This window comes from Argiope bruennichi, chromosome 1 (assembly GCF_947563725.1).
Source record: "Argiope bruennichi chromosome 1, qqArgBrue1.1, whole genome shotgun sequence".
Classification (NCBI taxonomy): Eukaryota; Metazoa; Arthropoda; class Arachnida; order Araneae; family Araneidae; genus Argiope; species Argiope bruennichi.
The window spans coordinates 102,150,094-102,169,424 of NC_079151.1; the positions used below are offsets into that span (position 1 = coordinate 102,150,094).

At 27.1% G+C, this 19,331-nt stretch overlaps 2 protein-coding genes across 3 annotated transcripts in view; one reads left to right on the plus strand and one right to left on the minus strand.

Annotated features, from left to right (window-relative positions):
• Positions 1–19,331, minus strand: part of LOC129963095 (sodium-coupled monocarboxylate transporter 1-like) — a 75,349-nt gene that overhangs the window by 46,366 nt on the left and 9,652 nt on the right. The gene's annotated exons all lie outside the window — the stretch shown is intronic.
• LOC129962914 (putative sodium-dependent multivitamin transporter) overlaps positions 15,105–19,331 on the plus strand; it is a 94,740-nt gene continuing 90,513 nt past the window's right edge. Inside the window, exon 1 of the mRNA XM_056077070.1 lies at positions 15,105–15,171. The gene's annotated coding sequence lies outside the window, so the exon portion shown is untranslated. The remainder of the gene's footprint in view (positions 15,172–19,331) is intronic.

Sequence of the window (19,331 nt, forward strand, 5' to 3'; positions counted from 1 at the left end):
TAAGCCCGTGCGTAATTAGGTCCTAGCAATTTCCTGAAAGTTTTTGAATCACGTCTTTGAAACTATTTTATTATTTATTCTAGACTAATTTCACTTTTATTTCTAACTCTTGTTCCTTCATTAACCACATTATATCAGAATTGGCGAACACACCTCTGATTTTACCTTTCGATAAATGTAGAAGAACTTCAATGAAAGATCGAAAGTAGTTGCCATTTTTATAAAAAGTTTTAACACATTGTTTCTTTTGACCTTAATTTTATATTTAAGCATGGTTGTAAGACTTGTTTTAAATCCCTTAAATTATAACAAATCATATATTTTGACCATGGACTTTAACTTTCCCTTAGTAATTACTTTCCTTATTCATTGTTGCTTTTAAATATTCTAAGACATTCATTCGGGAAGTAGGGCATTTTTGTATTGTCACTTGGTTGGCCTGATAACATGGTAAAAATTTCAAAATCTCCGAAATAGGCCATTTATATTCTTAATATTTAATTTGAATAAAGAGAAAATCATGATTTTTAAATGATCATTTATATTTATCATGTTGGTGCATGGTATAGTTGTTAAAAAATTAATTTTAAATTCTAAAAACATTGAATTTTATTCGATAATATTAAATATTAACCCCAATATTCACCCGCACGCCTTTTTAATTTTTCGTACACGAAGAATACCATTAGCATGGTAATCACCGAAAAATTCAAACTCCCGGTTTTCACTAATCTCCACGCTTCAGACTTATTTAAATAATAATAACGTTATTAATATAAGACGTTATTTTTCAAGTTATACCTATCTATTTCTTAGCCTGTCTGTGAAAACAATAATTCAAAAATGTTTTTAGATGGATGAATTTTCGTATACCGATTTAACACTAAATTTACAGCTTTTATTCCTTCAAATTTTAAGTGATAAAAATTTAGAGGAAGTCCGACTGTTTGCTTGTTTGAATAGAAGTTGGCACGGTAGCTAAAAAAACGTTAAGACCTAAATGGATAAAATTTGATGCATGGGTTTATAATTTAAAATGAAAACCCATATCAAATTTCGAACAATATCCGTCTAGGAGTTGAAGATTTATCGGTCTGTACTTTTGTATATATGTGAATTCGATGATTCAAATTATTTTATTTTATTCGTTATATAGCGTGTCCTAATAGAGGCGTTACATGGGAATAAGCATATTTGACAATAAATAAAAATTTAGAATTTAGAGGTGATGGAACATGTCTTCCCTGAAATGGCCCATGGTGATAAAGACATAAAAATAAGTGCTGATAGGATAGATATGAAGATACAGAAAAACAGCAATAACCGGTAAAAGGACACATTGCACAAAACTATAAATTTTCATTAAGATAAACTATATAATTCCAATTTTAAAAATGCTCCAAATTACATAAACAATTATATTTTATGCTGATTGAATCAATAAATCTCATTATAAAAAAATTCATGAATCAAATTCAGTTTTTGAACAATTTACATAATCCCCTGATCCTGTCATTCATAATGGATTAATATCCTTTGCCTATTGACACATTAAAAATATTAACTTCTTTAAAGACTAAAATTAACCGAGTTATGAAGCTTTGAATTTATTATTTTATGCCAATAAAACTGCCAAAATAAACCAGAATTGGTTTTTATTTAATTTCCACTTAAATTATTATTTTAAGATTATTTCCAAAAAAAGTATATGTATATGTACGTATGGAGTTATACAAGGATTAGTATAAAAAAAAAATGGTAAAAAGTTAATTTTTCAAATATTTATATTTTGTTTCCATATTGTGTTTTCTGAAATATATAAATAATTCGATAAAAAAAACTCGCATATTATTGAAACTTCCATAAATATTAAATGCGTAATTCGTATTAATTCTTAAACTTGTTTCAGAAAAAAAATTTTCTTTGCTTTTCGAAATACGTATTGTAATGAAAATATTTTTGATTCTATACTAATTATATTAGAATAAATTCGAAAGGTTTTTTTTTCATTTAGAAAACAGAAGGATATGAGCAAGAAGTTCGATGTAAAATGAAGAAACAAAGTTAAATATTTCAAATAGAAAACTTTAATTAAAATCTTTTGTCTGGTATTAGAACATTTTTGAATTCAATGTCAGTGTGGGCGCGACTACAACTAATTTGCTGCTTGATTGCCTGCAGTTTGAAAGGATTATCTCCTAAGCTAGTGACCTTTAGAATAAATATCCGAGAAACCAACTAATGAAAGATCTACAAATGTCTACGAATGATTTTTTTCCTTTGAAACGAAATATGTTTCGTTTTTTTTTCTGTCACCAGAAAATGTTTCCAATATTTTTTAAAAAAATTAATGCTGATTTTTTAACATTTTCAGGAATATAGATTTGAAAATTAATAAAAAAAATGGATATTAATGCAAGTGCATAACATTTGATAAAAAATTAATATGCTGCATTATATAATAAGGGTGTTTATGTACGTAATTAAAAATCCCTACAAATAATAAAGCAGAATGTCTGTCTTGTTTAATCTTGAGTCATCAAATTGAGTAGAAATATACACTGGGAGATCGAAATGTATATTTGAGAAAAATCTATTTTGACATTTTAATTAGTGGAAAAATAAAAAAAAAAATATTTGAGCATTTGTTTTCACTAAATGTTTTAAAAATATTATTACACAAGAATAGTCAATACATCATTTTAAAATTAAAAAAAAATATTTTTAAAGATATTAATTTTATTTTAGTACAGTTTTTTTCTTACTTTCAACCCATTTAACAAATTTTTTTAATGAGAAACTTGGAACAATAGTTTTAATAATGGTAATTAATTCAAACCTTTTTCGCAGTTTCTTTAAATATTGAATCACGTGTTTTTTCTTTTGTTAAAAACCAAGGAATGAAGTTACTGCTTATATTTCTAGATTCCTTGACAATCTAGCAATGAGTTGTTGCATTCAAATTTAATTTAATTCAAATTTACCTTACCTACCGAATGACTGTAGGTTTTTTCTGTTTCACAATTTGTTTATTAACATGTTTTAATCCATTTAACATGATATTAATGGGTCAGTTGGAACACATAATATATGTCACTTGCAAAGCCTTCATTTAATGTTGATAGGATCATGCCTAAGAAAGTGATGTCTTATAAGCAAATGACAGTTAAACGTTAGATAATGGAGACAGTTATAATTATGGCGTATCATTCTATTAAGAACAGTCATGTACATAAAGAATGGATAGGTGAAAGGCAACTAAAACAACGCTTTTTAAGTTTCTATCTTCGTTTGAAGCTTAAAATAATTTTGATGATGGAACTCTGAATATTAACCAACGTGTAATATAACCAATTAAAATAAAAAAAAAACTAATATTCCAGTTAGTAAATGAAAGCAATGGAATGCAATAAGTAGAAATACTTAAAAAATGAAAATAAATGTAATAAAATGCATATAATAATGAAAATAATTATTAAAATATCTTAGTTTTTTAAAAACAAAGTAATGCTTATGTTTACTGAACTTTATTTATTTGAAGAATCAATATTTTAATATCGTCATTTTAGATTTTTATCTATATTTCTATGAATTTAAAATAATTTATTATTTTCTTACATTTAGTAATTACAATTTCTAATCCCATTATGCGAACTTAATTTTTTTTCAAATCAATTGAATAAAATTTAACATGAAATTTTAAAGCGTACATAGCGTAAATTTGTTCAACAGAGAATGCTAGCAAAATCAAATTACTATTATCCTTTATTATTTTGTCATACAATTTCCCAATCATGTAAATACCATTTTCCTTTTTTATAAATGGATGTTTTAATGGAGAATTTAGGTTTAGTTTAGTTTAGTTATATTAACGTCCCGTTATAAAACAACACTAGGGTTATTTTGTGACGGACCTCGTAATTCTGAACCACGGTCAGATGACGAGGACGACACCTAAGCTGGCAGCCCCCTCTCCACGCCACGCCACGCCACACCAGCGGGAGGACGTTTGGCATTACGGATTTAACGTGCAACAGACCACCTTACACGACGGTTCTTCGGTGGAATCAGGTCTCGAACCTGAACCCCTACGGCTTACAAACCGAGACCTTACCACCAGGCCACCGCGGCCCTGGTGAATTTGGGAAGCTTTTTCGTATTATTATTTATTATTAGTTCTTAATTTTAATGGTACAACAACAAAGTTTCGGATATATTTTGTATATTTGAAAAGTTTTAAGAAAATTAATTGTATTGCGGCAGATTTCAAAGCATTAAATTTTGTAATGCTTTATATTGCAATAATTACAAAATGCAAGGCACGATTACACTTTGATAATGTAATCGTGAATTGGATTTTGTAAGTTTTGCTAAATCGTAATCTTAATCATTTCTTTTGAATAAATGACTACGATTTAACAAAACTTTATATTAATTCGAAAACATAACTTTATTTTCGAGAATTTTAAAATTACTATAAGGAACGTACTTGTCTCTAGAAAGGAAAGGAAAAATAATCACATTAAAAATATTTCATATTAAAAAATATTTCCCATTAAAAATATTTCATATTAAAAAATATTTCTCATTAAAAATATTTCACATTAAAAACATCTCTTTGAAGTTAAAGATGTCTCTCATAAAAATAATTATTTTATAAATGCCTTTTAAAATTTTTAGGGTATATTCATATTCTTTAATTTATCCTAGTATTTATTATCCAATTGGAAAGATTAACATCTATTAAAATTCTTGAGCTCTTTATTTCAAGACAACTCAAAAATTATCAAGGAATTTAATTTTACATAATGACGCTTCATAAATCAGGCAGTAAATATTTTTTGTCATGAATCTCTGTATTTTCTTATTGCGTCAAAGCCTTTAGTGGAAAGAGGAGTGCGGTAAAGTTCAATGGTTGTTGCCATAGCAACCTTCACAAAAGAGACAATGATGATAAAATAAAATAGAGGATGGCATGCAGATATGAATAGGACACATTCCTTTGTTTGCAGAATTCAAACGATTTTGATTCCCTGAATAGATTTTCTATTATGTAAAGAAAAGCATTTTTTAAAATTAAGGATTAGGATTGCATTCATTGTTCATACTAATAATTAAAAGTAGTTTTTGATGTTTATTTAATTGGTTCTTTATTTTTTTAATAAAAAAATCGAAAGATTTTTTTTTTTCAAATGTCAGTACTACAGACTTTTTTTTTTAAACTGAAAGTAAAAGTCTTTCAAAATCTTTTACCTGAAAGGATAAAAATACATTATTTTTTGTTGAATTGCTTTTCAATTTATTTCTATGTCAAACAAATATTCAAAATAGAAACTTATATTAAATGGGTATTTATTTTTCTATACAAGATATTTCAGCGCATTATGTATAAAAATCAACAAGAACTTGATTACTTAGAGACAAGTTGTAATCATAAAATAATACAAGATAAGGAAAGGTCATTATTATATAATATCATTCAGAGAACAGGAGAACTAAAACTGTGCATAATGAGTGAATAAAATGGGTTTTATTAATGAAATTAAAAATATTTGCGAAATACTCAGAGGGCACTCGGGGTATTAGAAGCTATGCCCGCTCTCTGAAACACACGTCTGTCAATACCAGCAGAAACGTTTTGGAAGATTACTGATATGTCTTGAAAGAACATGGCAGCTATGGTAAAGATACAGCATTTTTCACTGGGATGTCATACATTAAATATCATATTTAACCACAGAAATTATAATGAAGGCAGAATCGTGTGTTAGGCATTATACGAAAATAGGAAAAACTTTTTTGATCTGAACTGTATCAGAAAAACTTATCTGATCACCATTTGTTCAAATACTGGATTATGTTAAGAATGCCTTGGTTAAATTGGATGGATTCCTATTCTGACGGAACAAAAATTTACAGCACGTTGGAACTGTTGTTGCCCAAATGCTAAGCTATGACAGTTAAGCTAGAAATCTTTGACTACGTCATCGGTTCTGATGAATTGGCATGACAAAATTTAAGTGATTCTTGATAAAGCAGATCCAAATATTTTCTGTCAAACCGTTTTTGTATTGAAATGTTCGTACATCATGGAGAATTTTTCCCAGTCTATATGTGCATACTATGTGCAACGAAGTTACGTTTCCATTGACACGTGCCTTAACTGAGAACAGAACACCTGGAGGAACCTACCGTCAGAATACCTTTTGAAGATGAATTGCGAAAATACAATGCGCTTTAGATCAATGGAACGATCAAGTTACAATATATAATATCATTGAACATAACAGCCTTTGTCTCTGTCTGGGAAAAACCGAGAGTGTTCTATGTGACTGAATACAGTTCTCTTAGTGTCAAGGGCCTTTCTTCACCAATCTCAATTCAAGGTCAATATTCCATGCAAATATGGATGGATAGGGAAAAGTCTCGTGTCCGTTTCGGAAAGAAGCATCTAGAGCATCAGTCATTGTAGCACGTGCTTCAGAGTTTATCGATATCCATATATGTTATATAGCATAGATATCGATAAACTCGGATTTATACTATTGGAAAGTTTATTATTTTTAAGAGTGGTTAAAAGAAGATATTTTATATTCCCACGACACGTTGTAGCAAGTTTCAAGGAGCATAATTATATGATTCAGATTGGTCTAAGGTTAGTTTATTCGTTTCAAAATTTTATATGTTCTTCTGAAACAATTGGTATTTAGAAGAAAAAAAAAACTCTTTTTTGATGTAATTTAGCTGAAAATCAGTTGACCTTTCGAAATAATGTTGTTTTTCAAAAAATAAATTTGATCGAGATTTATTTCTTTTTTAAAAGCTGTATATTTCAAATTTACTCATGAATAGGCAATTTACAGTTGTCAATTAAATTGATGGTACTCTTCTGTAACTTTGTTATTTACTATAGCATCTTCACAAAATTGGTGTCGATGGAAATTATTCAAGAAGATCAGTCACTGCATAATTCAAGGGGCATAATTAAATCATTCCGATTGGTCTATGGTCAGTTTATTCGTTTCAAAAATTTTATATGTTCTTCTGAAATAATTGGTATTCAGAAGAAAAAAACACTGTTTTGATGTACTTTAGTTGAAAATCAGTTGAATTTTAGAAATAATGTTGTTTTTCAAAAATTAATTTGATCGAGATTTATTTCCTTTTTAAAGCCGTATATTTCAACTTTACCCACGATATGCAATTTACAGTTTTGAATTAAATTAATGGGACTCTTCTGTAACTTTCTTATTTACTATAGCATCTTCACAAAATTGCTGTCGATGGGAAATATTCAAGAATATTTGTTTAGATTGAAAAAAAAAAATATAATTAACCTAGTTAATTAACACAGTTAATTAATTAGAATATCGAAATTTTTCTTTTACGGAATGCTTTTTATATGTGTATCGAATTTTCTATCAAGTTCTTGAGTTATAATTAATTTTGTTTGCTTAAAACACCGCCTGCAAAGAGTCAGCCCACTAAGGACCATATATTAAGTAAATCTCACCCTTCTAAAAGAAAAAATTGCATTTCTTCCATTTTATTTCACTGAGATTACGAAAAAATTAACTAAACGTTACTCAGATTGATTTTTAGCATAAACATTAATTTTCAAATTCCATTCAATATATGAGATTTTTTACTGGGAATTCTAGCATTTCATTACCTTTTAAAATATTTTCGAATCCGTCTTTATGGTTGATCCGGCCCTAAATATTTTATTAGCCTCCAAAAATTTTTATTGTGAAGGAAATGCAATGGTTCTAATATTTTTAAGTAAAATTTTATTTCACTAGTAAAAAAAAATAATTCTTATAATAGCATTTTAAGCAAATGAATTTATCAGCCTTTATATAAAGGGTGAAATTTTATTTTCATGTCGAAGCGATCATTAATCAAATAGGATATTCCTTAATCTAAAAAGAACTTTTATAATACTATTTAGCTTAATGCGTTTTTACTTCATAAGCAATAAAATGTACTTTATTGTAAATTTTTTACCATATTAAAGAAATTATACTTTGATTTTAAGCAGATCTTAACAGTACTTTAAAAAGAGAAATAGAGTAAAAGTAAATTTAGAAATTTAAATTACAAAAATAGAAATTTATTCATAGAAGAAAATTCAATTGACGTCGTCTGGTAAAAATAACCGCGAAGGGTAATATTAACGGAGATGAAGCAATTCATCATTTGAATGAACATTTTTTCTTTGTTTTTTTTAGAATTAAACTTTTATTTTTTATTTTACATTTAATGATTTAATAATAGATGTTAGATTTAGAACTTATAGTCATAACTTTAATGTCTGTGATATATTATCCTAACTTACATATTTCAGGAAAAATATAAAATCATGTTTAAAGCACAGACAAAACAGCATTACGAACCAATAAAATATCTTAAATAAATATAAGATAGCATTCGTTTTAAAACCACGAGATGAAGTATTTTTAAATATGAAATTTAAACTGTAGGATTGATGATTAAATTTTATTAAAAAATGCATAAATATGCAATCTTTTCACATCTAATTAATTATTAAATCTTATAAAGAAAGATAATAGAACATAAATGATTTGTTATCGCAATCCAGCAGCATAAGCATTCTTTCTTATAATAAGAAATTCTTGTTAATATTCTACATCTTTTATATCAACAGATTAAATATATTTATTTTTGGTAAGAAAAACCAACCTGGCTTTATATAAAAATCATCTGATCTGAAAATTACCCATGAGCGATTTTATAACAGTAGATGAAATTCATGGGGAATAGAAACAATTAGAAATAATAAACAGTCTTTCAACAAGTAGTCTTGACAAGGCGTTTACAAGCATTTGCAGTGTTTTTTTAAATATTTCAAAAACTATTATAAATATACAAGTAATTTTCAGAATTCTGATATTTTAGTATACCTGATTTGTTAGTTTGCAAAAATTTTACTATGTTACAATTTTTATTTTTATCACAGCCGTGTTTAAAAATTTATAAAAAAATATTTTTAAAACATTTATTTATGTAGAAAAATTATGTTAATTAACTAATGACAAAAAAATTGAGAAATATATTATAGTTTCCAAGATATCTTCAAAAGTTTTTATGATCCATTTCATATTGGACGCTCCATTTTTCGAAATTTTATAACTCTTGAAATTTCCGATAGAAGCTTATAAATTTTTTTTGCTGCTATCTTTATTTTGATAAATTGGTTACACGAAAATAATTGTTAGGCCTAATGTAAAAATTTCGAGACACTAATTAATTATATTAATCAGTCCAGTTAATCAATGTATTTTTCTGAACAAACCTGCTCTTTAAGCACCATTTCTATCGACACTGGCTTTGTGAAGATGCGATAATAAATTACAAAGTTTCAGAGTTGTGCCATTATTTTAATTGACGAACTGTCCTTTATGTAAATCTTATTTTTTAAATGTTTTATTAGGAGATAATCCGGTGCTGCTTGGGATGAAAAATTTTCACATGCCGATTTCTTTTCATACAGAGATTTCTTTTCCTGTCATTTGTTTGCCCAACAAACATAAGCACCCTTTAAATCCTTTCTCATTGGTTTAAACTTTCAAACTATACCTGTAATTTGGTGTTGTTCTGGAAATAGAAATGAAAATATTTTTTAATTACTGCAATACACGTTAGATGGATCTGTAGACCATTTTTATATACAATAAACAAAACATTTCCTATTCATTATTGCTAATGAATTTCGAATTGTTTGAGTGCATCTTACCCACTTCTCTCTTCCTCTCTCCCAAGTAGTTAGAAATCCTGAGGATCATGAACTGGTCGACACACTGTATATTGATATAATTGTATATTGTATATTGACTGTTGTGTATTGTATATTGATTAATAATACTGTATATTGACTGTATATTGTGATATAATTATAATCTATTATTCAATTACGACTTTGATAAATAGTAAGATTACAGTTTAAAGGCATAAATAACGCTTCCGTAGGAAATATATAATTACTATATTGTGCTACATTGAGAAGCTACATGATATATTAATAAACATGTAGCTTCTCAATTTGGCACAAAATCTGTAATTTCAATGATTAACATGAAAACTTTAAAAAAAATTCCTCTTTTCATTTGATACGACCAAAAAAAAATTTAATTAATTAAATTATTCTGCTAAAACTTTTGTGGGAGCAAAATTAAAAAAAGCGTGTGTAATATAAAATAAACACGGGAATGAAAATCGTATTACAGAATTTAATGTCTAAAGAAAATAATTTATTTATCTTAATTTTTAACATTAGTAAAAACATGCGATTGACTGTTTTAATGAATGAGTTAGCATTTCATCAAAACGTTAAAAACATTGTTACAGATAGTGTTTTAAATTTAAGAATTTATTTATAAAAGAAAAAGTTTTACATAAATAAAATTGAAATCATTAAAACGATATTTTTTTATAGTTTCAAAAATGTTTATGGTTTGTATGGTGTTTTTATGGTTTTATTATTATCTAGCAAATACCATTTATGTAAGATAATAATTTTGATCATAAATTCCCATAGTTTAGACACACACATTTGGAGACGATTAAGTTTATTTTCATGCTCAATAAAATATTCTGTTTAGCGTCTTTTTTTTATTTCTTTTGCATCTTGCTTTCTTTTATTGAATGAAGTTTTGTGCAATACGGAGAACCCTCCAGCGCATTTCTAATAACATTTTTCAGCTCCATTAATTAGTGAATAATTGACTTAAATTCAGTTGTGAAACATCAATGAAGCAGTCTGAAATGTTGGTAATTTGTTTATATTTGACTGCTGTCATTAAGTAATAAGTAATATGAGCGATTTCTGTGGTACATATATTAGAGTTTTATGTATACTTTCTTTATTTCTTATATAGTCTTTCAGATTCTTTTCGACAGCTTTGATATATAATGGATACAGATATATAACCCCAATAAATACTTGTCTGCATCACGTTTCGCTTAACCACGTGAATACTTTCTTATTAAGACTCTTAACCTTCAATTCTTAACACCACTAAAGACTGTTGAGTGATCGTTGGCTATTAGATAAAGATTATGACATAGAAAGCAAATTTTATAAGTGCGTCTCACGTGAATAAGAAGATAAAAAGTAGCAAAAGTTATGCCGAGACATGTCATCTTTAGATTTTTTTAAGGTGAACGCCCGAAAAGGTTCAATTTCTTTTTAGAGACTAGCTTTAATCTAATCTTAAGAAAGTTATTTTTAAAATAAAATATATTCTACATATTCAACACCTGATCGAAAATGTAAATAAAAAAAAGAATATTTTTTTAGATTACTTTCTATAGCGTAACTGCTTTTAATGCTGATGACATAATAATTCAATTTTAACTTGAATAATCATGTCAGCAGTTGAAAATGGTTTCATGCAAGAAATTTTAGATTTAAGTCTCGGTTTGAAGATGGATAAGGAATAGTGCGTATATTGGAAAGCAGTGCGTCATTTTGAAATACTATTTTATACCTTAGGCAGGTCCCTACATCCTTTAAGAGACGAGATATTTTAAAGTACATCCGTTCTAAATGCATTTCAGTGAAATTGATTTTTTTTATCTCGACTCCAAGATAGTACATTCAAGGTCGATATAACTGAATGTAACTATCCGAATTAAAATATTTCAAATAAGGTGTACAGAAAAAAATATACTAAACAAATAATTCAAAATACTATGATTATCTTGACTACTTTGTACCCCAAAAATGATAGAGAAATCGTCTTTTATCTTAAATGAACTGTCATCAATCATTTAAGTAAAAACAATATTTATGAAAAAAGGAATGTTTTAAATAATATTACGATGCAATAAGATGCGTAATCATACATCTATAAAAAAATTAACACTATGTGCTTGGTATAATTTTCATTATTATACGCCTCTATTCTGTTAAAAAGAAAAAAAGAAAAGAAAACACATGACAAAAATCCTCCATATTTGAGACACACTTATTCGGTAGAAATAGTAATCGTTGCTTTTCGAAAATACATTTGTGTTAATTTAAATTATTTTTCAAACTTTTAACGACTTTCTCAGAGAAGCTCGATTGGTGATCTTAATCGTCCACTTTTATTATTTTAAACGTGCATCATGTTTTTTTTAGTAAAAGTTAGGTAAATAAGAATTTAATATTTTATCCAGATAAAATAATGCGATGAAAAGATGTCAATAAAGAATCAAATGTATAGTTATGTATCAGTGTATGCAACGTATCAATAAAGAATCAAAATAGAGTAGTTATAGTTTTGACAGCTTATCCTGTCAACGTAAATAAAGGTTAGAAAGTAAGGTTTACACTTTCAAGGATGAGATTATTTGTCTCAAATAAAATGTCAAATTCATGTCACATTATTTTAATCTTAGCCATTTTTTAGGTTAAATTTTAGAGGCAAATCATAAGTTTTTAAAGTCATTTTTGAAGGAAGAAGAAAAATAAAAGATAGTGTTATATCAAGCAATGGTATCATAAAAGGAAAAATTAACTCAAAAAATAAAAAAAAGAATTTTTAAAAATTTTTGTGGAATAGCAACGTTGTTATTCAAGAAAGAAAATCTTAAAATTAATGTTATTCTGTTATTTCAAGGGCATTATCAATAATGTAATGCATCGTCAACATTAAAATAAACAAGAACTAAAAAAAAATCTTCCTAAATCTGAAATCAGCTGCCCAAACATGATCGCTGTAAGAGGAAATTTGTTTCAAACGTGGCATTTCGTGTGTAACAATTTTTACATCACTCTACTAAGGTAGGTATCAATTTAGTTACAATATTAAAAGAGTTGTTATAAATTCTGCTTGAAACTGGTTTTCAGTTTTCTTTAAAAAACAGAGAAGAATTAAAAATTTAAAAAACAACTGAGAAATAAAATTGAACTTATAATAAACTTATAACTGGAAACATACTTTTTTAATGGATGCAAATAGTTTGTGAGATATGATTCAAAATTATCGATAAAATACATTAAAATTTCGATTAATTTTTAATTAATTTAAATAATTATATGTTAAATTTTGATGCTTTGCGTCCAACAATATTCTTTGTAAATTGCTGCATTCCGCATGTTACGCATGATGCTGATTTCTGATTATACGCCTTTTGTATCTCGTAGCTTATTGAAAACATGAGAAAATAAAACCATTATCATGTTAAAAATATATTTGAAAGGAATAATATATCAGAGAAAGTAAACTTTAAAGATTTTCAACAAAACTAATTGATCTTAATTTTATGAATGTGCAAAATATGAAGATCAATGTAAATATTCCTAAAAAGAATTGAAATTAATTACAAATATTGATTTTAGGTAAATATGCTTTGAAAATGATTACGAAGTTTATATAAAATATTAAATAAGTTCTAAAACCGAACTTAAAAGGAGCTGGAAATATAATCATGGATATTATTTTAAGGCAGTTTTTAAACATTTGATGAATTATATTAGAAATTGCGATGTTTTGAGTGAATATTAACATAAGATTTATAGGCTGGCATATTATCTGTAAATTGAAACATAAATCATTAAAAATCGTGTAAAATACTTATCAGGATGAATTGCTGGACTTGAAGCTAGCACATTTTGCATGTAAATTACTCCATAGGTTCTAGATGTTGAATAAGAAAATGTTTTATTTTAAAGTTTAATTGGATTTTCAATTGAAACATTTTCAAAATTTTAATGATTTACTTCGATATCTTTAAAGTGTATCATTACATAAAAATATTTTTACACCACTTTAAATTAGGAAATTAAATTTTCAGTTCTGTCAATTTTTATATTCGCAGAGTTTTTTTAAAAAAATTTAATACATTTTTCATTTTATTTTTAAATATATTTTACAATGCTTTAAATTCTTTTAGTAAGTATGCTTACACACATAACGATTTTAAGTACACTTTTTGGGTGCACGTTATAATTATAACAAAAGTAAATTTTAGGAATAAACAGAATAAATTTTTGAATATACTGATTTTAAGAACATTTCCTGGGTGAGTAAAGTTTAAAAATGAAAGGAATAAATTTTTAAACTCAACGCTTTAAAAAAAATTTCGTCATGGTTTTAAGTACATTTTTTTGGGTGAGCGTTATAAGATATAGTATAAAAATAAAAGGAAGCATTTTTTAAACTCAATGATTTTATTATTTTTCACAATGATTTGTACATTTTTTTGGTGCTTGTTATTGTTGCTATAAGGGTTCATTTTAAAAATAAAAGGAATGCAGTTTTAAATGCTACGATTTTAATAAATTTTTTGCAACGATTTTATGAGCATTTTTGGTGCCCGTTATCATTGTTATAAAAGTAAATTTTAAAAATAAAAGGAATAAATATTTTAAATCCGACTATTTTGCTGCATTTTTTTGCGATGATTTTAAGTGCATTTTTTTGGTATGCATTGCCATTGTTATTAGTGTAAATTTAAAAACTAATAGGAATAGATTTACAAAAATAATATAAAAATAGACGAAAGTAATAATTTTTTTCCTTTTTAGCCATCCGTCATGTGCCCTAAAACATGCTGAGATGATTCGAGGGTATGAATACTCTTCGAGTTTTGTAATACCCTAATATTACTCTAATAGTTATTAAAACTTATATTTTACTACCAGCTATTAAAATCAATTTAAAAATTACTGTTATTAAAATTATTCTTGTGAGGATTAATACAAATATGAGATGAGTCACATACTTTCGTAAAAAAAATGATTAATTAATATTAAAATTTATTTTTAATTAAACTTTGCGGAACTACAAGCGTGGAATTTTATAGGGATTCTTTGAATTTATTATCACACATATAGGAAAAATAATAATAATAAATAAGAAAAAAATGACTAATTAATTTTAGTGTTTGCTTGTTTACTTGCATTACGGAAGAAAGTTTAAATAAAGAACAATCGACAGAAAAAAGATTATTTTTAAACTAATGAACAGCATATTTTTTTTTTATTTTAAGAAGATTAAGTTCTTAATTGTGTTGTTGGGACTTAATAATAGATTTCGCTAAGAACTTTTTTAGTAAATGTATATTTTTTTCCTTTATTTAGACGTCACCATTAAACAAATCAAAATAGCGTGTAATCTTCAGAAAACTTTACGCATTTACAGATTTATACAGTGCAAAAAGGTAAGTTTCATAGTCATTGTGCTTATTTAAGAAAGAAATGCTTAACTTTTAACGAGAATTGCAATTTAAAATGCTTGAAATTGCTTCCAGAAAATTTCTGATTTTACACAACAAGTACAAAATTATTGACGGGTTTGAAGAAATTTTATGAAAACATATGCAAATAAGTAAATACAGGTGAATTATAAAATGAAGTCATTAAATTCAAAATTATTTGATAAATGTTTAAAGTATTTATTTTGAAAAGAATCGTGCAAAGGCATAACCATAATATTGCGTTATGGCATAATTAAACCAAAAAAAAGTTTTGTAGGATAAAACTTTTTAAAGCAATACAGGCTTTTAAGTTTTTTTAAGAGCTTTTTCTCAATTTTTTATGTTACATGTTTGTAAAGAGGAAATATTGCTTTCGATTTTTCATTCTTTTTCCATGTACTTGAATTCTGCATGTTATACAGGCATTGCTTCCCTATAACAAGAAAGTATTTAAATAATTTTAAGGTTCTTCATTGTTAGTTAATATAGCAATTTAGCTTTAGATTTTATAATTTTTAGTTTTAGATTTTATAAATGGGGAGCATTTGCAGATCAATTTGAGAAATATTTTCATTTTATCTCATAATATTTCTAATGATAAACTAAGAAATATATTAATTTTCTAAAGATTAATATTTTATATCACTATTTAAATAGAACGTTTTCAATTAAGTTTTTTTATTTTTAAAAAGAAGTTATTTTTTATTATATGCTTCTAGATAACAGCATTACGTAAACAAATTGTTAAAGAATAAAAGATGAATATATTAGAGCGCAAAAATATAGGAATACAGCAGAAAATAGAACTGATTTCCGACAGGCAGAATTCATGGTTAATTGTTTGGAATGATTAACGTTAATGCATGAAAATGAAAAAAAAATAATATATAAAAATTAAAAAGGTTTTAAACTTATGTTTTTAAGATTTTTGTTTTAATTTCCAGATTTTTGATAAAAAATTTCCCTCTTGAATACATTGATGCTTTTAAAGTGTGAGTTAAAAAGTTTTTTCATTAATCATTTAAATTATTAATGTAACTAACTTGCTTCTTGTCACAGTTTCTGGGTAAATGATACAGTGTCGTTAAGTTGTCTTATGTTGAATAGAAACATTACGTTCCATTTCACTTTGTAAGATGCGAAATGATTTTAAAATTTAAATTAATGCAGCCAACTTAAGTATTGTTTGCACGTAATAAACATAACTGCACATGCCATTCAATAACTAATGGTAACTTATTTCATATTGAGTCGAAACACGACATTCCTTTTCCTCTAGCAAAATGAGAAAAATATTTGGAATTTAAACTGATGATGCTTTTGGTTTTTGTTAATGAAGATAAATTAATTACATTTTTGTGATACTTGGTAATTTTCTTTTCATTTATAATGGCTAATTACGTAAAAGTTTTTTTCTCAGGGATTTTTAAAAAAATCAGTGAATAAAAATTTTATTTATTCTAGATTTTCCAAACCGCTTCTTTTGTTAATAAAAAAAATGATATTAAATTTTAATTTGAAATCGATTATAAAATTTAAATTTTTTTGAATTTTTTTTATTTAACCTACTGACGTATCATTAGAAAATTTTAAAAGTGAAAAATAAAGTTTTAAAATATTTATAATTTTAACTTTCTCGCGTACGAAGTATAATGAAGATATTGATGAATATCCGTTTTAAACCTTCTCGAGTTTGAATGACACATTTGTGACATTATATGGCTCTGTAACGATAATAACTCATCACTTTCAGCTAGAATGATGAAATTTGGTATGTGATGTTAATGCCAAATTTGTAAATTTTAATCAAATTTTGAGCAAAATCCATTAATAGATAGCCTGTTCGTCTGGCTGTCTGAATACAACAAGATAACTATAAAATGAAGAGAGCTAGATTGATAAAATTTGGCACTCAAATTCAACATCTAAAGTCTAGATAACTATCAAATTTGGAATCAAATCCTTAAAGGGGTTGATCGTCTGCCAGTCTGTACTTTCACAAGCATGCAAACAAGGTAACTCGAAATCTTAGTCTCACATATATGAAATTTGGTATGCAATTATGTGATTATAATTACTGTTTTTTTTGTCAGTTTTTGGTTTTAATCTATTGGAAACAACACGTCAAAAACACAAATTTAAATTTGGGGCTATTGTTTAAAGGCAATGAATAATCGCCAAAACAATCGCCAATGTTACACTATAGATACTGCAAAAATGCTAGATTCATGCCAAAGATCCATTTTATTGTTCGCCAAGGTCACACTATAGATACGGCAAAACTGCTAGATTCATGTCAAAGAGCCATTTTATTGTTCGCCAATGCCATATGTTCGAATTCTTGGCTTTACCCGAAGTCCATAATTTTACGTGGGAAAAAGAGGGGGGGGGGTCACCTTTATTGGAGATTGTACGAGGAAGTTTTAGTGAGACTACTCTCAGTGGTTTGTAAATGTGTACCTTTGATGCATATATTGAAGTTGATATCCATTAATAGACAATTGCTTTTGTTCTAGTTTCATTTGTATTGATGGTATTTTTCACAAAGTGACAATTTCTTACTTTTTGAAAATGAAGAAGAATAAAGCTAATAACAGATAAAAACGCTAACAGTTATTTAAGAAAATCATCTTATATTTAAAACAAAGTGATTAGAAAAAAAATATTATCTGGAAGTAACTGACAGAAGATGAAGTTCCATGAGAATAAAATTCGGATTCAAGTCATGCTGAAAGTCTTTGGTAATTCTATTGCAAAAGAAAATTGATTTAACAGATTCATTTACGCGGTCGCGTTTTGAACCGGTTCTGTAATTCACGGAAAAGTATGACCCTCTACCCTTCGACCTCTCACTTTCTGCCTGTTGTTTGTTTACGAAGGAAAAGAAGAAGAAACTAAAGCAGTTCACACGTGTAAACAAGAAAAGACGATCAGAGCAGTTACAGAATACATAAAATCATGCACGTGTTGAAAAAATGAAATAAAAAAATACTGATATGAGTTACTGAATGACGTAGCTTTCGCAAGAGAATATTTAGAAAATTATGAGGTATTTGAATATATGTGACAATGTTTAAATACTTGTGTTAGAACTTCAAATACGGAATATATATTACGAAAAATCCGTAGGGGATTTGCAGGAAAAAGTTTAATAGGTTCAATAAAGGATAGCGGCGTTTAATTCTTCACGAAAACACATATAACAAAACACAAAGAGTACACAAAACAGTACTTGGAGAAAATAACAACACAGGCAGAAAATCTTTAATAAAAAAACAGCGACTGCACAAAGCGCTCGGAGAGGACTCGTTGGAAATCAACACTCCATACCAAACCAAAACTCACAACTAAATTGTTTCCTGCTGACTTCCTCAACTCTGCATTTTATAAATCACATGGCCAAGTATCAAATGTTCTTGAGCAAACATTGGTACTCGAATCATAATGCAGCTATCGCCAAGATTCACACATTTTCTGGGTCCAAACTCGACAAATGTATCCCCAAATTGATAAATGATCACAAAGTATGTCTCTGAGATGGGAAGTAGGAGACATTGACTCGGCATCATTCAGCGTCCGTTAGAGCTATCTTAAAACACTTTTGTTTTCTAGGAAACTAATTGCGCAGGAAAGTAATATTATAAATTGATATTACGGAATATTTAAAAGTAATATTACAAATTGCTTGATTTAGTACTTTAATTCGGAAAATAATTTTGTACAACAGAGTAGTGATAATATCGTTACCATATCAATTAATAATATAAAAACCTCAAAATCAAATATTATAACCATGGAGCATTGAAACGTTGAGAAAAGAAATTCTCTCAAATAATGTATAAAAGTATATGTACAAAAAAAGATGGGTTTCATATATTCAATAAACTATGGGACCAGGTAAAACTTTTTTTATGTTTAAAGCATCGATTGGAAATTTACCATTCAACTCACTTATCCTCGCCTAATTGTGAAGGAAAGCAATACTAAGCGGCACTCATGTGCAGTGAAAAACGTAGCTAAGGAGAGTGAAATATGGTATTAGGCGTTTGGATACAAAGTCAATATCATAACTGGATGTTACCAAATGTTATTAAGCCTCATTTACATCAGACATAGATAAATGC